Source organism: Cydia fagiglandana, chromosome 1, assembly GCF_963556715.1.
Source record: "Cydia fagiglandana chromosome 1, ilCydFagi1.1, whole genome shotgun sequence".
Lineage (NCBI taxonomy): Eukaryota > Metazoa > Arthropoda > Insecta > Lepidoptera > Tortricidae > Cydia > Cydia fagiglandana.
In genome coordinates this window covers 18626288-18648735 of record NC_085932.1, presented here as the reverse complement: position 1 = coordinate 18648735, position 22448 = coordinate 18626288, and the positions used below count along the sequence as shown (strand labels likewise).

Genomic DNA, 22448 nt, shown 5'->3' with positions numbered 1-22448 from the left:
GTTACGAAGAAGGGTGTATATTTTATCTATGGAATATATAAGTAAATAAATTACATGAAAAATAATACCTAGATAAAGACACTTTTCTTTTATAAATTGCGATTACAGTAATAAGATATGGTAGATGCGCGTAAACAGAATAAAAAAATAATAAAGTGAGTATAAACAGTATTTAATATTCCTAAACATTTGATCAGAGCAAATCTGCTATCGTTGTTTGCTGCAAGTCCAATCAGCGTAACATGGAGCATGTACGAGTGTTACAATATTAGAAGAACATAACAAGTGTGCAATAACAAAGTGTACATGGAGTCGAGCAGATAATGCAATACCGCGACACGCTGGCGATGTCCGGACTAGGAAGCTGTGGAGAGACCTTTCAAATATTTTACCTATATTATTTTTGTAATATTTGAATTTGTTGGAGTTGTTATTATTTACGAAAGAGTGGACATTAAATTAGATATATAAGTATTGTGTCGTAAACTAGAAGTAGATTTTTTAATAATTCATAAATAAACTATAATGTAAGTACGTGTAGTAAGTTTAATATTGCACAAATAATGCTACCTAATATTTATTATACTGTTACCTTATTATATTATTTATTTTTTAATACCACGACGGTGGCATATAATTGATATAATACAGCCAGAACTGGCTACAGCAGCTCTCAGCTATAGTGTAGTTACAAGCTTGTTGCTGACCCTTTAAGCTTACAAGGATTCAATTTATGAAATTTCATTAATGGATATTACCTACTGTAAAACTGCTTGTTCCTCTTCAATCTCAAAAAATAAAAACTCATGCACATTTACACTTAGTATGTTATAGTAATGTATACAAATTGTAACTTGCATCAATATTACAAAGAGCGACTCTACATCATTCCTTAGCCGCCGCCAGGCCGGGCGCGTCGTCGGCTCATATGAATAATGTGCTATCGATTGTCCTCCTCCTCGGGAGGGAATGATACTGTGCGTTATAGACAAGAGTAATACGGTATATGGGCACATATGAGGTGTTATTTGGCGGGAATGCTGACAGACAAACGTGCCATTATATTGCCATTACATATACAACATCTTGGAGTTCTAAGTAGAACCTAAATGTTTGCAATAGAAGTTTGTTTTATTACAATGTTACGTACACAGTTATGTTATGGTATATGGGCAAAATGTGTTGTTACATTGGAAACATTACTGATAGAAGATCATCAAATTATTTTATTTATTATTTATTAATTAGTCAAATAAGTAGCACAGCATTACAGTAAAACCAAGTATTGTAGATGACAGCATATAGTAACATTAGTAGCTTCTTAACGGTATATAACCTACTATATGTATTAGAAAGTCGCTTCTGAAGTACCTACCTATCATGGTCTCTGGGTAGAAGTTATTATAAGCGCCAATATTAATAAACAACCATTTAATTATCGCAACTTTGCCCTAATTTTGCACCTGAATGTTTAAGTAGGACTAATTATTTCCGACATTTTTCTATGGTCTATACATTTGGACCCTACGAGTATATCGACCAATCTTTCTGTATGAATCAATGCTTGTCGCATTGCTTTTTAATACGCTATAGCGGTACGTAGATTTACATTGAATTAACCTTTAAATACGTATAGTTTTAAGAATTAAACAGGATATAGCTTCGTGTATGATCACGCAGCTCGCAGTGACAATCTAGATGCAAACCACTTTATTTTCGAGATAATATCGATAGATCATATGTTAGCTCTCGCACATTAAATCAATTAAAGTGGCTGCGTGACCAAACGAGGAATTTACACGCGTGATTTGACTGACACCGTGAGAGAGTAGTTATCTTTATTAGATTGGCAAAGCCTTTTTTTACCCGACTACCAGGCGTATTCGGGAAACGAGATAATTGCAAGCTTAGAGACGAACTAGAGATTTTTGGGATCTACATTAGATATCGACTAGATGTGACTTGGATATCTAAGTCATAACTTGTGGAAATCGTTCAAGAGGACGTCCAGAATCGCGGAAACGTCAAATTTGACATATCTACCTTACAAATATCTTTAAATTATCCATATCGTAACTTCTTGATGTCTAATAGATATCTAATTCATTTTCCGAATCGAGCCGTACGTGAAGAGTTATGATTTTAGCAGCGAGTACGTAGGTAGGTATGTATGAATGAGGGGTATGCTTGTGTGGTGTGGAAACTCCATCATAGGGTCAAAACTACTAGACGATTTTGATCAAAAAAATCGTTTTTAGGACGCAAGTGACTGGTTTAGGTGGAGTAGTTACAGTGGAGTTAATTTCAAACATTTTCCTCGTGCGACTACGAAGTCGGTTTTCTGGTTGCCTGAAATATATTGTAATAATTTTTCTGCATGATGTTTGTATTTTTACCAGGTAAGGATTATTTTGAGGCAAATTATTCGCTTTTCCGATAAACAAAAATAAAATAACAATAGTTTTAATAGTCTACTATTTAAATATGTCACTATAAATTTAATATTACGGGTTCGTTACGAATTTATACAGTAGATACTTGTAGTATAAACTGCAGGTGTAGGTATTCTTTATTATTTTTATCGTTAACATTCAAAATGGTTGAGAGTTTGTCGCCCGATGTCATTGGATTAAATTAAAACAAAGGATTTCTAGTAACTGCATTGGATTCTACAAAAAAATATATTTTGTCAATTCCTTTAAAGCACATATTGAGGAACAAATCAAACTTACTACATAAACTTTTATTCAATCTTACTTCATAAACCGGTTAAAGGAATGCTACCTACTCATTATCTACCGGTCTCGAACCGAAATGTTTGACTGAAAACTATAGAGAAGATAAACTTAATGAACCCGATTTTTGTCTTTGTGCAAGCATGATTAGAAAATATTACAGCTACTTATTACGGCTACCTATTCCTATGTCGCGTCTCTGCCGGCCTTATCTTAATATCATCGATTAATATATCACTCCGTCTGTCTATCCGTCCGTCGCGTGACAAATGAAAGCGTCAGCCGCCGTAAATACAGGCGTCGATAATTATCTACGGCCGGTCAAGCGTGAGCCGGGTTTAGTGTGTTGGTTCTGGCACAGCTGCGGTCTTAATTAAAATACCGCTTGTACCTAGATAGGATAAATAGGAATACTAATTTGAGAAAGATTTTTTTACTAAGTGATGCGATTTGTACGGAATTTTTCTTTTTGGAGGAATGCAACATTTTACGGAGACTTTACTACTCGTTGTTAGTTCCGAAGGAAAATTATTTAGCTATTCATAAATTACTTTTCTTAAAGTAAACTAGCGATAAAGATAATAACAGGTTCTGTTAGTATTCACTCATTTTAGGATCGATCGACGTCGGCAAAAAAACCGCCAGGCTGAAATGGGACTGGGCTGGCCACGTCTATCGTATGCATCCGGATAGGTGGGCTAACATAGCCACCAAGTGGATGCCGACGAAGAAGCGTGGGCGGGGCAGGCCCAGGCGGAGATGGCGGGACGACTTTGACGCCTTCCTTAATAACTGGCCGGAGAAAGCGCTAAATCGGGAGTCATGGAGAACCAGGGGAGAGGCCTTTGCCCAGCAGTGGGACACACAAATAGGCTACAAAAAAAATGTTTAAGGTATCTACTCGTACTTAACCAATTTTGGGAACAATGTTACAACGTACCTATTTATTATCTATTGGAACCCAAAACCACCAATTTCGCAAACAGGCTCCTACTAAAACTATACATATATTATTATGTGACACTTAGAGGATATAACCAACGGAGACGCCATGTCTATAATTTTCGGTACAAAATAGTCTGCCGTTTTTTGCGGGGGAGGGGCACATCAAATGTATGCGCAACGTCAACATAGCCATGTCAGATAAACTTCAGTCCATACATGTGTTTGACATGTGGTTGACCATTGGCCGCCTTTTTTCGACAGAGGGTAACGCCTGTTAATGACCACTCCGTTGGTTATATTCTCTAAGATGTGACAACAGCGAATTAGGTCTGATTTCATCTCATAAAAAAACTACAGAACTCTAAAGTCAGCCAAAATACAGAACTCCAAAATCAAATGCACCGTGAGCCAGTAAATTAACTTCCAACATAGACGGATTAAATCTAGAAATCGATTAAAAATCGTCTTATTGCGCATTCGGATTGCGATTACTATTTCAGCTGTCAAACCCGTCTATCAAATACCATTTCCATACGCTCTTACACATATAGCAGCTAAACAAAAATCAACTTTAATATATTAGAGATAGAATACCTTTTACGTGAGACGATGGTGGCAGTTAGGTGGAATGAATAGAGTGATTAAGTGACTCGGAAGATTGGTTGGTGTCAAAATGGTAATGATGTTGTGTGAGAGTGCCGCCGTTCGGTAGCGCGTTGGTTTCATTAAATCCATTAGAATAAAGCCTTATTCATTCATTTCTATTAACATTATGATACAAATATGAACTCTATACTTTTTGACGTAGAGTAGCTAATTCCGTTGGGTATTTACTTTTAGTTAAGGCATTTTTAATTGAAGAGGAGAAAATGTCGCTACTAATGACATTAGAGTAATGAGATCGACGGGTACACGGGTTTAAGGCGGCTCGTTACACGGTTGTTATTTTCGACGAATTTCTGACGAGTCTTTAAATTGTTGGTTATTATGCATAAATTGATTTATCTTATAGATAAGCATAAACGAATAATTTAGTTACGATGATTGTAATTTGTAGATGGAGCGTAACTTTCATCTACCGTCTAAAAAAGGTATGTTAGGGGCTAAACTGAGGGCCTACCGCGAACCACGTTCGACGTGTTGTTCACTATCGCACTTGTAATTTCGTACGTAAGTGTGACAGGGAGGCAACATGTCGAACGTGTTTCGCGGTAGGCCCTCTGTTACGGATTAAGATTGCATCAGCGTTATTGGTGCAGCATTGCTCCGACTGCAACACTTAAGGAAATATCATAATTAATGTCAATTTGCTAGATAGTTGTTTGAACAACAATTCTCCTGCTGTAAGGCGAGTGCAAGCTCAACCTAAATATACATTTTAGAATAATCATAAGTAGCAATTTTTAGTGTTCCGTACAAAACTTTGTTTACGGAACACTTATGGGATCACTTCGGTCTTGCAAATCAGTTATTTGTAAGTAGAACAGGAAACTTTATTGTTTCTACAACTATAAAACAGATTTCACACAATACCATATTTGTCAATATTAAAGTGAACCCATACGAATTCGAAATAGAGTCATAACACTAAAAACATTATTACCTTAATTTAAAACTGTCTTAATACAAACACCTGCGACTAAATTTCCGTAATGAGGGATGAATGTTAACCTCCATAATCGCAGTTGGTTAAGGACCCCGCGGTCGGCGATTAATTTAAACATTAATTAGAATATTAATTATTAGCTAACTCGTGTCCCGACCCTTTTGGTGTAGCGACCGCAAAATAATTGTAAGGCTTAAACGAGATATTAATTTGGACCGTTATATTTAATAAAGAATATTACGTGTTGGTTGCCAATATTCAAAACTAAGAAAAAATAATATGGAATATTATCTGGTTTTTCAATATTAATCTTATAATAGTGACAGATCCTAATACCTAGTATAGCGATAACATTAAATAAAATCATCAATGTTAAGCATTATCTTCTAATATCTTTATAGTTTATTCAAGGTTTCTCGGAAGGTCCTTTACTTCGTAAATAATACAATTATTTGATAACCTTAAAAAACAATTTGCGTCTTAAATGCTAATCTTAAAAAAATTTTATTTCTATTATGCCAGCGTTAAAATTTCCAAATCTCATGAACAGTAATTGCTTGCCGACGCTACTTTAAACTGGCACATAAGCTCGAAGACGCGAGCGACATCTGTCCACGTAATTGAGGGATTACGCAGATAATTGAAACTGTGTGAGTGAGACAGATACTGAACAAATACATGAGGATAACAGAGATGGATAGAGACTGCCGGTGCTGCCGTCAAGAGAACGTTTAACAACGTGTCTTCTTGTATATTGTATTATCTTACGTTTTATGCCCTATTAATCTTGCTCGAGAGTCGCTCTCCGCGGATTAAATGATTTGAGACTTTAATAAGGGTGTCTAAGGTTGTTTTTTGATCGTACCTTTAGTTTCGCTTAGGGTGTTCGCTTGTTTTCGCAGCCATAAATAATTGTTTGTGCTCCGTAAAACGTGAAGCGTTTTGTCGACGTCTCGGTCTAAGCCGGATAACAAGATGTTTACAGATGAGCTAATAAACGTTCTAATTACGAGCGATTGATGACCGCTTGTGGATCAGGTTTAAAGAAACTGTCATCTAAATCCCCAGAAAGGAATTAAAGCAGATATAGCTAAAGAAATCAATTTAGCCCATAGCTACAGCATAGTTCGGTGAACAAATAATTTTTTTTTAGATATCATTTTTTATCTAAAGCAAATCATTTCAACCTACTCAATTCAATGATTAGTTAATTTTTTGTCGTTGCCTCTTACATGCTACTTGATTCCACCGTATAAGGCTAGTTCTGTCAATTACATTATTATTATTCCACTATGATACCCATATTAAAATTAATTAGAAACCTATTAAGGCGGCGACGGAAACGTCACTCGCAGCTAATAGCCACGACTTTCATCACCCGTGTACCATCACCCACACTGTTAACTGTACATCGGTGGACCTTATGCCTTTTGCAATAAGGTCCACAGATGTATAGTTAAGAGTGTTGCTGTCTGTACCGCGGTACAGTCGTAATTAAAATTCTTAATTTGGATAAGGCGATTAACAAATTGGGGCTTATTTAAAAAGTAATCATGGGAGCCGCTATAGAAGTTTAAGCTACCGTTTTAGATAATATAGTTTTGCTTGTAGAATGAATATGCTAAACTCGACACTGATAATACTGATACAGCTCGAAATTAGTGTCTGTTTTGATGCAAGTAAATAAAAGAATTAAATGACGTGATAAAATTATAGAATTGATAAATCATCGTTTGGTGTGGATTTTAGTGAATTAAAATCACTGGAAAAGAGGGTATAAATATCTACAGCCGTATTCATAAAAAATCCTTAAATGAGGAATGATCAGCTTATTAGCTAATCCGCTGTTTAGGCTTAATAAGCCGTTGATAAGAACCATGATTTATAAACGTTTATTAGGGGCTTCTTAACTAATAAGCAGATTAGACGCGTTATGTTGGCATCTTGGCGCATCATAGACTAAAATATGGCTGAACATTAAATTAAAAAAAAAGTTTGACAGCAGCACTAGCGGCCAATCGTAATATCATGAAGAAGTTGATTTACTATTTTGACTAATTTTCGGAATTATCTCTTATTAAAATAGCTTCTGTGCCACAAAAATAATTAAAGATTGCTGCATGGCCGGAAATTTTATAAAACTTGGTGAGTAACTACGTTTACAGACAAGTATCTTATACAGCAACAAGTAATAATATGAGTTCACTGCAATGTTGATATACCTATATCTTATTGCTTTTAGTTTCAATATTATGTGGAATGGAGTCGAAAGAAGTGGGGTTCTTTCAAACTAACCGAGAAGTGCATAATTAGCGAAGAGAAGAAGTCGAAGCCAGATACCGTACCAGACCCCACTCGCCTCCGCAAGAAGAACCATTGAATAATGGTTCATGAGTTCACACTAATTTATTCTGGTTGCGGCAGAAATTCACAACGGGTCAACAAAACGAAGTCCATTCAGACTCACTAAATCAGGTATGAACAATGTCCTATACTTTCTTGTTTACCTTACATACCTGCAGTGTTTAGAGTTAGACAAAGAAAAGTCTGCAGCGATTTTGATGATAACTCTAGGTACAGTTCAAATTTTGGGCATGACCATCTATTTATAATATATTATAGACATAGGTACGTAACATAAAATGTAGTATCTGAACATGTTAAGATTGACACTTGCATTGACGGCTTTGACATTATTTAAAGGTTATAACACTTATAAATTTGGTAAATTTATCCGTGCTTTGTGGAGCTTGGTGTATTTGTTTAAAATTATGCATAGGTACCTACCTATTATAGGTATTATATTTCTTAACCATACAATGGAACCAAATGATAATTATATGTACAAGTGATGTTTTATTGTAACAAGCCGTTGTGTCGCGAGTTTACTTCTTGTCATCGTGTCATTAGTAATAATTTTGTAATGGTATTTATTTTATGCATGGAACAATGCGATGGTTATTATACTCGATCACCTAGCCAACCTACTTACTACGAGGAAGGATGGTTCACAAATTAGGCAGTATTTAAATACCAGTGTACAGGTGTGTGTATAGATACTGTGTACCTGCTGATTAAAAATAAGATGTTTTCTGCGTACAGTTGGTTATAATTAAGTTGGCTAATCTATATCTCATCAGACAGTTTGGACATCTATTCCAGAGAGTTTGCAAGGTCAATGTACAATGATATCATATTATAGTACCTAATAGGTAATGAATAATAAAGGTAATGAATAATGATTGATCTCTGTCTATAGCTTAAAATGATACTTAGTTACCATAACTATATTGAATCATGTGACCCTAACTTAAGTACATCCATTATATCATAAGCTAAAAATTAAAGAAAATTGTTGAATACAAAAATACTTTTATTCAAATTATTGCATCTTTTCAGATCCTGAAAGTACCATCATTAGCCACTGTTATTGTTGAATAACTCCAGGCTTTGGAAGAAAAGCTGTGGCCTGTGAACAGCTGTGAATATTGGTCAGAGAAGTGTAACTGACTCCGTACACTGCAAGTCCCAGCAGGAAATCAGCAAGAAACCTAAAAGAAAAAAAACAACAAAATGAAAACCTAGCTTGATTTAGGTTGAAGTAATAAAATTGTTCTAATTTAATTGGTGTTTTATTTTACTAATTAAATATATTTTTTGACTTGTTAAGGTTTGTACAATTTTTATTAATGATGTACAGTCACCTGCAATAATATGTTACACAACAAAGGCCCATAAGAGCATTGCACAGTTTTGCAGCCTTCGAAGAGTAACATATTATTGCAGGCGACTGTACCCATATTGAAATACTCAAAATTCCATTTTTCTAATTACAATGCAATAAAATCTTAAATGTATCTAGCAGTCTAATAGGGATGTTTCCTGTACTTAAAATAAATTATGTCACACCATACCATGTATAAAATAAAGCACCAGATTATTATTAGAAAATAAATTTTCATATAAATACCATAATAGCAAATCATTTTGAGAGTTCTAAAAAGGAAAGTAGGACCCTATTTTGCACATATTTATGATATTCATGTGTTTGCAATATTGTTCTGATGAAAGTGTACAATTTATATAAAGTAAAGTAGATATTCATAGGTAAGTTCATGCTATGTACCTAGTTCAAAGAAGTTCAAAAATAATATTGGTAATTAATGGTTCTTATGTAGAATAAAATTAAAAGGTATTTTTGAATACCAGACAATGACAAGGACAAGTTTAGTGCTGCCCATCTGATATTAAGCACTGCAGCCTACAGGCAACTAGCGGAGTTACAAATAGCCGACAGTGCATTTTTGGGAGCACTGGAAACCTTAGCGTCAAGAACAGGTAGGTATAGAATCCAACCTGGATGACCATACTGAATAATTAGTTGACATAAATGAAACTTTCATTCTATAAAGTTCAGCTTGCAATATTTTTACCTGGAGGCCAAATTGTTATGCTCAAAGCCAATATTGAGCAAACTGCCTATGCAATGACTGCATATACCCGTGACTTTTTCAGATTTTTCATCACTTTACCAGACTGACAAGAGTGCACACTTCTTTTACCTGTAAATAAGTTGATACTTTTAAGTAGTGCCTACTTACCTGTGATATTTTTTATTAAACACAGTCGGTTAAATATGTCTATAAAACAAGTTAACTTATGGTAAATATTATAATCTCATTAGGTATAATGGTTAGTTATTCAATTGCAAACTATGAACGAGATTGATGTACTCTTACAGGGTCTATAATATTATATAGGTAGGTATAATGTGCGCAAGAAATGCAATTAAATTTAAGTTTGCGAAATGCGAACACCCTGATCTTAAATTAAAAACAACGTTTCTGGCAAGTGGTAATAACGAATAACTAAAGGGTTTACGCACAAATATAAGTAAGTCCTCGCCGTGTCCGACGATGGCGACTCCTCCAAATATTTTTAATTAGGAACATGGAACGCTCTAATATTACTTGCCAAGCCAAACTTGGTTTCGAAAATGCGATTGTATGGCGAGCAATGAAGCTGGCCCGCATAGATTTAAGTGAATCTGGCGGTTTACCTATTTCTCCAAACGCCTAATAGCTGTGAGGGAGGAACTCGCTCCGTTTATGATGCATTTTTCCGACTACGCGATCATAGAATTCTGTTGCCTTCTTCGATATTTTGGTTAAACGAAAATCACCATACACAAAATCACATAAACAACTTATAAAAAGCGGGATATTTAGGTTTCGCGCCATTTTCGCACTATATCCAGGTATGTAATACGTAATTGCACATATTAAAGTTGTTTTCCATTCACATTTGGGATTTTAACCAAAACGTACTATTTGCTCTTGCTCTTGTCACTCTTGCCAAAATCAGCTGTTTCGTGACCGCCATCTTGTAAAATAGCAGATAATAAACAGATAAAGAAGGGTCCTCGGCTCCGTAACTTTCCGAGGATTTAATAAAGAGATGATCAACTGTTTAGCGCTAAAAAGTGTTTATGAATCACGTTTTGTGACATCCGGTTATCAGCAACTGATGATCAATGCTCTAACTGTTTATGAATACGGCTGCTAGTCTGCAATAGTTATATGGCAGGGCAGGCTAGGGCAGTGAGCGCAGCACGCTGAGCACTGAGGGCCTACCGCGAACGACGTTCGACGTGTTGCCTCTCTGTCGCACTTGTAAATTCGTACGTAAGTGTGACAGGGAGACAAGACGTCGAACGTGGTTCGCGGTAGACTCTCTGATCGGATCCGTGCGTGCCCGCGATCGGGGATACCATTGTTATTGAATTAAGTATTATTTTTAACAGAAAAAAGTAATCCATGATCCTATTACGCAATTTATAGAATCAATATTCATGTTAATAGCTTTAGTGCAAAGGTAGCTAAATTTTGATGTTGAGTTAGTCGAGATTTTTTTTATCGGGCGACGATTGTTAATCAGGATTCGAATCGACGGGGTTACTTGAAAAGGTTTCAAGATTGCTATTCACATCTATTGACAACCGTAAAAAAGCTCTACGATTTTTCATAAACTTTAAGTAAATTGTGAGTGGTTGATATTGTAAGAAATATATGAACATAATATTGCACATAATAAAAATAACTAATAGCTAAGTTTAAACAAACAGATAGAAAAATTAAAGTCATATCGGCTTTATTTGAGCTGATTATATCAGTTTCGGTTCAGTAAGCTTAAAAATAAAATTGTCACATGACAAGCGCAATGTTTTCATCTTCATCATTTAAATTCTAAATGAAGGCCCATTCACACACATAGCAGCTCGTAGGGCGGCAGGGCGGGCGCGCGTAGGGCGGCGCCCATAAAAATGCAAATGGCGGCGTCGACAAGGGATTTCATTGTTGTATCAATCACGGGCCTTATTATTGCGGGATTTCGTGAGATCCGCGCCGTTTATTGTTTTTGAAGAATTGTTTTGTTTTGTTTTAAGTCTGATGTCGCTTTATGTCACATTTTTTAACTATAGGACTTACTCGGAAATCATACATTCAATAGATATAAATATATCCAATTTGACAGAAAATGCAGTTGGGCCTTATGTGAAAGTAAAATTAATAATTTCACAATTCAATAAAATATTTCAACGTTGTCGAAATTGCAGAATTATCCTGCTCCCAATCCAATATCAGTGTGTTATGCTGGCACATTTAATTGCGCTCTACAACGAGTGCGCGTACACAACCAATTGTTCCCAAAATATTTCGATAAGTCAATTGTACCTTCAATACAACATAGAAACAAGGCCCAGGGCTAGCAACAGTAGCAGCCCTCGCACACGCAGTCAGGAGGCACTTGTCAAGACGGGCCCTTAATTGATTGGGCTCGTTAACTTGCCCGTTTATGGCAGGTCGAGCTGTAAAAATATGGAACAGTAGGCATTACGGAGTGTGGGGGAATGTTATGTAGCCATATATTTTGCTAAATTACTGACTCGAGGTTATAGGAACCGCTATATAGGTAGTTACCTATAGCTACCAGCCGGAGTGGAGCGTCAGTAAGTATATCGCCCGCGAGATAGACTACCCGTCTTTTTCTAAATACATTTATTAGAGTGGGATTACCTACTTTATCTCATGTTCGAGATAATGTCGCGCCCCTTCTGTGCTAGCCCTACAGTTACTCCAGTCATTTAACTGTTCACCTATAGATACTGACTTGAGTTATATTCCATTTAACTTTTTCCTGGCTGTAGGCTAAAATGTCGTTATAATACGCACTAAGTATTGCTTATTAATTTAAATAGAAAAATCGGCGCTTATTTGTGCAAAAAAATACCTACAAACTGACTTCCAGATGGAAAGCTTTGTAGGATTGTTGCAGACATTAAATATCTGAACAGATCGAACTAGAATGAAATACACTAACTCTGTGTCTGTAAGTCTGTATCTGTATGTACACTAAGTTTATCACGAAAAATAAATGATTTATTTTATTTTTATGACTTTTAAATAAGAAACAAATAGACTTTTTGAATGTTTTGCGCAACCGTAACTTTACTAGGCTATTAACTGAGAACAGGAGAGATTGATTACGATGTGGTTGAAATTATACGTATGTGGTTGTCTGATTTGTGCTAAGCTCACTAAGTAAACATTATACTCTGAATCTAAACTTGTTCCCAAACTTAGCTAGGTATTTTCTGCTAGAACCCACAGATAAACTACCTATTGTACATACGCTCTCGAGCCTTTTAGTTAAATAGTACCGCAAATGTTTATTAAAAAACACATCTATCTATTTAAAAACGCCATACGTCAAACAACAATGACATGTCACAATAGCACACGTCAGGGACGACACGACCAAAAAACCGTCATTTATAAAAATCCCAGCATTCAACGCGTATAATTTTTCGCTAATTCTTCAAAAACCACATGTCGACAGCCCTAAACGATCGTGCGCAGATGTGTCCCCAGCTTAACATGAGAAAATGAGACACACATAGAAAAGGTGAACGAGAGCAAAAGGGATGTGAGACGTGAAAGAATCAATCATACGTTTCCATAGTTAAGTCTCGGGTAAGATTGCACTAGGGTGCGTGGGATTGTGGATTTGAGCTGTAATATAATTTTATTTTTGCATTGATATTCAGGAAGGGTTTGTAAACAAATCGGTTGAATATTCGCGGCTCGCCACATGTGGCCAGGGTGGGGTTTGCTGAAAATTGGCCAACTTAATATCCGTAATACTTAATTTTAGATTATACGTCCATTGTGCTTAAATCTATTGTGGATTTTTAATCATAAATTATTCCTTTTTATTGTACTTATAGTATTATTATATTAACAATTGTGTTTGTTTCTTTTTATATCGAACAATTTATGTCCTTTTAGTTTATAATATAGTCTGGCAAGTCAACTTTGTCAGCAGAAGAAGGCGGCAGATTTGAAAACTGTAGGCGCGAAGGGTTGGTATCCTATAAAACTTTGAATTGATTGTTGTATTGTAATGTCGCGCATTTTTCTACTGACAAAATTGGCTTGTTTGAATGTATGTATTTGTTACGTTAATCTCAGTTGTTTACTCGTACAGTTAGGAAGGTCTCAAGTTCTAATGAAAGTGCTATTTAAATACACTTACTAGACAATAATCAATTAATCACCAATCAATGCAATAATAGAGTATAATAAAAATAAGAGTAAAATTCCAAAAAAACATTACAGTATGTGCATTCATATCTCATCCATCAAGAAATAACGCGCGAGGGCGCGTACGGACATGCAGTATTTAATAATAGTATTAGTATGGCAACATATTGACCGCAGTCGTATTATATCCATATTAGCATTACAATATGCTTCCCTATGGGCTCTGCTCGAACCATGTTCCGTGTTATGTTCTAGTCACGAGTGATGAATGGCAGGCGGTATGATAACTTCATAGTGCACGATATGGTACCTAATAAACCTAAAATATAGGAGAATAGGATGGCTTCTTGTGAAATTACAAAATGCAGTTTTGTATAATTGTTTTTCAACCCGGAGATACTACGAATTATGACTAGGTACAGTCACCTGCAATAATATGTTACTCTGCGAAGGCCGCAAAAATATGTGACACGCTCTTATGGCTCTACAAATAAGATCGTGTCAGATATTTTTGCGGCCTTCGTTGTGGAACATATTATTGCAGGTGACTGTACATGTTTAGTAGATGAATTAGTTTAATTTTATTCATCATAATTTATATAAGATTTAGACTGGTCTGTGGAGCGATTTTCATGCAATGTCGGTTCTCTGCCTTCTCACAGCCACGGCGTTGAGCTTTTCCTTTACTTGATCTATGTAATTTATTTTATTTTATTATACATATAGCTATAAAGATTATAATACCTCGGTATATACAATACAGCAAGTATGATGTTAAATATATATAAAATGTCCAGAACAGCTGATGGTGCGACAGATGGCCGAGGGATCCGATTAGCCGCGGTCTTATTGTTATGCCTGATTTCCTACTCTTACTTAGTTTAATATTGAGTTAATGTAGATTGAATGCATATAATATTATGTAGGTATTGTATATTGGAAAATACACTGGAACAGCTTACTAGCATAATCGTGATGCAAGGCCACAGCGACTGTGTTTATAAATATTGTTTTAAATGATGTTTTTTTGCAGTATTCTGTATAAGCAGGTATAATAATAATGATGATTTCTTAAAAAAACAACATTTTCATTTTTTTTTCTGAGATTACATATAATAGGTATGTAAGCCTAACATGCTAAACTACGAACCACCTAAATCTACCCTAGTCATCAATGGCCAGTGGCCACTGCATCGCCTGACAGTTGATTTAGACCCTAATAGTAGGGTTGTAAAATTAGACGACATTTTAATCACAACATTGTATAAATCTAAGAGTGCTAAGTTAAATCATCGTTAAAATCATTACCTAGTTTTCCTCCCGAGCGGTTGTTGACCCGAGCAACCTGTATTTATTAAAAATAAAGAATTGTAACAAAAGGATTGACTTACCAACAGTCCTCGAAATCAATCAGCTCGGCTGGATTCAATTGATGAGACTCGATTACCCCGCTATTGTCATCGGCTCAATCGATTGATTTCCCAAACCGGGGCAATCAACCATCATTGCAGCGTATTTTCAACCTAAGCAACATTGTAATAGAGCTCTCATTACATCATACATAGGCATGGTGATATCGAGTAATTATTACACTGCATTTTGACCCTTATCAATAGTACATTGAGTTGGTTTCCTTATAGAGAACAGTTATAGGAAAAGCAGAAGAGTGTAAAAGTGATTTCGTCAGTGTCTGTGTGATTGGATTTTGTTTTTGGAAGGATTATCGATGTCGCGTTTGTTAACGCTATCAATTTATCGTAACTCGCGACGCATTGTGCGACCACTGATATGGTTTACTTATATGGACGCTATTGCTATTACTATTGCGTTCTGATTATGTGTGTTCAGTTAGGACTATTCCTGTTCAGTTACTAATACAGTGCAAACATGTAATATATCCTGTTTCATCTTTTATTTTTTTTTGCAATGCATTGAGAAAATGAGAAATGCCAATTTTTTATAGATATTTCTACGTTCATATGAGTGTAAGCGGACAGCTTTATCGGATACTGATAGCAAAGCAAATATATCTACACTATATGTATCATAAGGACTCAGTAGGCCAGATGCATACCCGCGTTGTTCAGCAGCACTTTATGATACTTACAAATCCTACTAAATAACCTAAATCTACACTAAATATTTATTTTTGTTCAGTACGTAATTTTTAGGGTTCCGTACCCAAAGGGTAAAACGGGACCCTATTACTAAGACTTCGCTGTCCGTCCGTCCGTCCGTCCGTCTGTCACCAGGCTGTATCTCACGAACCGTGATAGCAAGACAGTTGAAATTTTCACAGATGATGTATTTCTGTTGCCGCTATAACAACAAATACTAAAAACAGAATAAAATAAAGATTTAAATGGGGCTCCCATACAACAAACGTGATTTTTGACCAAAGTTAAGCAACGTCGGGAGTGGTCAGTACTTGGATGGGTGACCGTGTTTTTTTTCTTTTTTTTTTGCTTTTTTTTTCATTATTGTACGGAACCCTTCGTGCGCGAATCTGACTCGCACTTGCCCGGTTTTATTCTATTATATGACTCATAAAACCATACTGCATCGCCCTTAAGTATGAATAAAATACAATGAAATATTTCGTTGACATATGGATTTCATGCCATTATCACGCACTCGTGTTCGACATGCCCCCACAAACTAATAACTGAGGTACCTATCGTTTATCTATTCGTACAGGTGGGCCGGCATATGTGCGCCTTGTAGACATGCCTACGGGAAACTATGATTAAATTCCTAACAACGATCTCACCCTGTCACGACAAGTTGAATAATAATTTTGTATCTTACAATATTAGATGTATAAACCTACTCAAATACAAAGCAATCCTACATAACACTCTTTTGTCAGCAATTATTATAGAGCACTTAAACTCCACGTCCACGTCCACGTCCACGTCGTTTCAATGACTTTCCTTTGAAAACATTCTCAAATTACCTAAGTAAATATGATGGCAATTGATTTCACTTTTTACAAAAAAAAACAGCAATAACACATTTGGTTTATTTTATATGATGTGTTACAAAATATTGTTAACTCTTAAATCATCTTAATCTGTCATCATTTCAGCTATACGACGTCCACTGCTGAACATAGACCTCTCCATTGGACCTGAATCTGACTTAATCTGTATAAGAATGTATTTAAGTAGGTACCTAATAAATTTCAAAATAGTGTATGTTACAGTAAATATAAATATAATGTCTATCGTTGTCTAATAGCGCCCACCGCACAAGCTTTACTCAAATAGTCGCACGTTATACAGAATAGTATACATCCCTTACGCCTAATGACGTCACACAGATAAGACAAACGACAGTTTAAACTCATGTAGTCACTCACTCCGATACCTCTAGCCCTCGCTCGCACTTATAGTTGGGCCCACTACCCTCTCGCTCCAGGGGCAGCACCATATTAAATTATCGTGATGGATGACGCAGTAATTTAATTTTAATGTGTTTTGATATTTTATGAATGCTTAATCGCGTTACGGATTTTTTGTGATAATTTAAAACGCCATTTAAATATAATTTGCGACTGTCGTCGAGATTTAGGGCGAGATATTTTCTTATTTTTAATGCAGCTGTTACTTTGTATTGAGAAAACAGTGTATTCAGCCTAATAATGTAAATCACTTAAATATACATAATAAATTAAGTTGTAGGTGATTAATATCTATTTTCTCAAATTGTGTCGGAGTAGTTTTAAATTAATGCTAACAGCCCAAAAAGTGATTTAAAAATATTCATAATTTTTAAATTCGGAATTTTGAATTATACATAGGTACTTACATAAAATAAAAGTTAATATTATACTAGTGGCTCATACATAAATACCTTAAAACTAGCATACATATTAAAAAACATTTTTCGAACTAAATACTACAAATAACATTATGGTTGCGATGCATTATGCAACCCCGAAGTGTCAGGGAGTGTTAAGGAGGGAGGTGTTCAATTGGTACCTACATTTGGCTCATAAGTGTCTACTACCTACAGATACAGATGGGTAAACAGTTAATGGACGTATCATATTTGACACAGAATATTTCACTGTCAACCGCACCATAAATGATTCATGCTCTTAATATTGGCTCACCGATCTGACTCGCTGGTCCTAAACTTAACGATTCGCCCTGATATACAGCTACAGCCCCATAACCTTCTTATTGCGTGTCATAATTCCTTCTCCTACTCAAAATGCAAATCATTTCAGTTATCATCTTTATGGAGCAGTAAAAAATTGAATTCGTTTTGTGTCCGTCATGTTTCTCACATTGATACGATATTATTAATTTTTATCTGTGGTGTTATTATAGTGCTCTTTAGGGGCATTTTGAAATGCGGTTTTATTTTTGATTTTATTGCGTCACGGTGTAACTGCAAAATATTCAGACATAATACAAATTGAAATATGCAATGATAACAACTTATTTTTCCCACGAATAGTTAAATTTTAATTAGATTAATTTGAGTTAGGATAGAATATGTACCAAAATATGTAGCAAAGAAACAAAATGCCGATACTCCAACATGGCAACTATTTTTAATAGTGGTAAAATTTCCTTGTTTTTCGATAAAACAAAAGTTTAATTTACTTTTGTTTTATCGAAAAACAAGAAACGAACTGGAAATCCTTAATGATTACAGAATTAGTATAGCATCGATAACTATAAATCTCTGTCTAAACTATGAAGTGGATCATTTACACGCGTTATGCAAATTCGCGCGCCGTTGAATGCGTTGCGTTACGTTCTTTAGCGCAGTGTCATCGTCATTAAGGGTCTTGAGTAGACCCACAGTCATTAAATATTAGTAGGTACCTAATACCCTATGCGTTTCTAACTTTTTAATGTATACCAATAAGCAAAAAACTAGTACATATTTGGGTACATTTATGTACGAGTAAGACTCGAATTAAGAGCTAAGCTGGCTGAAATGACGTTTCCGTGAAAACTTACCTACGAAGGTGTCTTGCCATTTCAGCCAGTCTCTACAAAAAGGTTGACTGAACTAGCATGACAAATACGAACGTTTCCGAGAAAATACGATGGAAAACAATTAGGCACTATATCTGTATTAATTAATTAATGACAACTCGTCACATTGAAATTAATTTTAGTGAAAAGTGGCATTTTCAAATTCGATCACGAACTATTAAAAATGCGGAGTCGGTCAAGATATTCGCATCTATATTACATTGTTGGTAATGTGTTGGTATGGATCTAGTGACGAAGACTAAGTAGTGCGATAAGTAGGTACTGCAATATTCGCGGTCCGATGCCCAATTGACACTTTAGGCTCTATAACGGTCATTAGTCGCTACACAATAATCCTTTGTATCGCTAAACGCTAAACGTATCGCAGATCATCTCCATTCACAAATTGCGCTAAAAACCATACCATGGGGGCACGGTTTACCATTGCTATCTGTCCTTTAGCCAGCCAAATTTCAACTTTGTTACTTTGACTCAAGAGTGGCTGCATATGTTAATATTTGTTTGTATTTTTCAATTCCCCTATACACTAATACCAACTTTTACGTGCTATGTGTCAGCTCTTAATGCATTGACAAAGAGTCTATTACTGCTTGATGGATGCATGAAATAAATCGGTCAGACGAGTGTCCGGGTGTCATAGCTCATTTGACATTCGATAAATTAATCCCAAGGGAGATGCAGGGGGTTCTGTGTTTACACATGTGTTGCACTGATGCAATTAATTCTAAGCAATTGTTTATTTTATTAAGTTAATATGGAGGATTATTAAGTGGGATATTATACGGAATAGGTTTAATCGGCTTTGTATAATAGCTGCAGGAAAACATTAAACAAAAATGGCTCACAGTCACGCCAACCAATTGTAAGTAATTGTATGCATTTAGGTAGGTATATATGCGAATTGGAACTGCAAATCTGTTGTATTTGCTCCTTATATTAAAACCTTTCTTGACATTACTTAAATACCGACAGATCAAGCGTATTTTCAAGAAATTCAGATTAAATGTATTTAAAACAAGACACAGTATATTCGTCAAACTATTGTTTTCCACTTAGATAGTGACTCGTGTGTAATGGCAATGTCGAAATATCCTGCAATTTTACAATGAAATAAGGTGCAAATGTAAACATATCTTAGATGTATGTACTGTGTCGATGATTGATCATTTTATTGACACTGCAGTGCATTCCGCGAGCACAAATTTAACGGTATCCATTCATCGCGTTACTTCCAGTCAACTACCCGGCGAAGCGCCATGGCCCTTCGGAATACTCGTATTGTCAGTTAATGGTTAAGTCACTTAAAGAGGATAATAGTAATAAATTTTGCGTAAATTATGATATGCCGTTGAACCAAATTGAATGCATGACACGCTAACTTTATTTGATGTATCTTAGGTACTGGTAGATAAAACGGGAATTTTGCAGATAGGTACCTTATTTGCGACAGTAATGATACCAGTAGCCTTACCACAACTGCCTTAGCAGTGTTAAACTGACATATTTGATAACGCACGAATATGTGACTACGAGCGAGATGCATAGAAAGTAAGTTACGAACACGCGAGCGTATATGTCAGTGTCGAACTGGTGGAAGCCGTACAGTACGGTTACCATCAGTTTGGCATTGGCATAAACGCTATCGTGAACGTAATTTACTTTCTATGCATCTCGCTCGTAGTCACATATTAGTGCAAAAGAGATATACAGAACGTAAATTACGTTCACGATAGCGTTTATGTCAATGCCAAACTGATGGTAACCGTACAGTAGTAGCCTCTATTACGTAGGTAACGATAGCCATGAGCACTTGACGGTCTGTCTAACAAAACATTTTTTCTTGTAAAAAATTATTTCGAATAAAATAACTTCGCCAGCTTATTTGACAATCTACTACGGAATTCGAAATGTGTAGTTTTTCTAATAAACTTACTTGCACAGAGTCAGAGTAGGGCTGAGTGAGGCTATAACTAGTCAAGTGAGGCTACCGATTTAAACTTCTACCCACCTTCTTATCGGCATGTGACAAACGTCTCATGCCGTAACGTATAATATATTTTTGATTTTCCAAACGCATAAAACCACGCTCCACTTCTCACTACTAACACGCACCCTCTAAATGGTAAGTATCACTTAGTATAATGCGATTTGTACCCTCACAAGGGAGACTTGTTACTGCGAGTTTGTGACGTTTGGCTATGGATGACGATTTTAATTATGTTTGATGGCTGACTGCTGTACTTACATTTGATTTTGTTTTTGCCTTTAGCTAAGTGGTACAGTATATTGATATGATGCGTTACTCCTATTTTATGTTTGTTAGCCCTATTATTTCTAAGAGATTTGTAGGCCGTGGTCTAATTGACTTGCAATAGTCGTAGAGGCCCGTAGCTACCTTAAGGGGCCCACTGATTAACAGTCCGGCGGACGGTATCGGCCTGTCAGTTAGAACAAAATTTTGACAGTTCCAAACAACTGACAGGCCGATACCGTCCGACTGACTCTTAATCAGTGGGCCCCTTTAACAGTAACTATTCTGATTGTAAATCAGACTAGGTTCAAATCATTAAAACACGTTTATTTCCTCTAAGAATCGTTGTGCCGTTCTGAATATACCTACATATATTGGCAGCAACTAGTATAAAATTAATATAATTGTAACGCTAAGCTGAGTGACAAACAAACATTCATTACCTACATATTCTCCTACTAGGGTTGACCATGGATGGACCTCTCAACTTAAACAAGGTGTTAGGTTGCCTTTTTAAATACCTACTTAGCACAGTCTATTAAGAGTTACATATGTATGCGTCCATTTTGACCATTTTAAACTAACAATATTATACTACCATAGTTTCCATTCACTTAACTTTTTGATTATTTCATTGTATGTTCATTTATCAACCGGCCCCCATCGTCTCCGTTACGCTGCAGCGCCCTCTGCCGCTCTAAATACGCGTGACCGCAGCGTTTAGAACCCTAACCTATAGTTTAGCACGTCAACTAGTGGGGTAAATGCCTTCACATTGGGCTTTGACTGTGATACGTTGTCGGTAACTCCAATACATATTGCCAGTATATTAACTTGTCACGAAAGAGTTAAACCAAGATAAGTCTGCAACGATTTTGACAGCACACGCAGTGCAAGCACAGAATAAATAATAGTACAGAAGACTCACTCTCTAACAAAACGCGTCTGTTACGATCAGCACAGATATGGCCGCTAGGTGGCGACAGCGCCACGCGCGGCTTACGGCTTTCCCCAAAATTGGTGTAGAACGGAAGTACTTTTAGCTACCTGCAGCAAAGCGACGAAATCGCGGAGTGAACCACGCCTGGTGCAAGTGCTTTTTTTTTAAATATGTAGTAGGTACCATACAAAAGATAAATGGGATTCACAATTCCACAATAATAATGGGTGTATTTCTTCAATACTCAGTATACCTTCGGTACCAAATCGCTGGCCAAATATTACAAGGTTGACATAAGTAACCCAGCTAATTGCAGTATGACTGATGGAAGTTATGTCTTTTTATGCGAA

The 22448-nt window shown here is 36.0% G+C and overlaps 1 protein-coding gene and 2 long non-coding RNA genes across 3 annotated transcripts in view; 1 reads left to right on the top strand and 2 right to left on the bottom strand.

Annotated features, from left to right (window-relative positions):
- LOC134666053 (homeobox protein Nkx-6.2) overlaps positions 1 to 22448 on the bottom strand; it is a 62212-nt gene that overhangs the window by 19243 nt on the left and 20521 nt on the right. The gene's annotated exons all lie outside the window — the stretch shown is intronic.
- On the top strand, positions 7080 to 8910 carry LOC134666155 (uncharacterized). The gene is made up of 3 exons (XR_010098459.1): positions 7080 to 7431; positions 7529 to 7761; positions 8686 to 8910. It is a non-coding gene; the product is annotated as an uncharacterized LOC134666155 (long non-coding RNA).
- Positions 8639 to 10835, bottom strand: LOC134666160 (uncharacterized). Its single transcript, XR_010098460.1, has 3 exons — positions 10346 to 10835; positions 9720 to 9848; positions 8639 to 8837 (listed from the first exon to the last, which is right to left on the bottom strand). It is a non-coding gene; the product is annotated as an uncharacterized LOC134666160 (long non-coding RNA).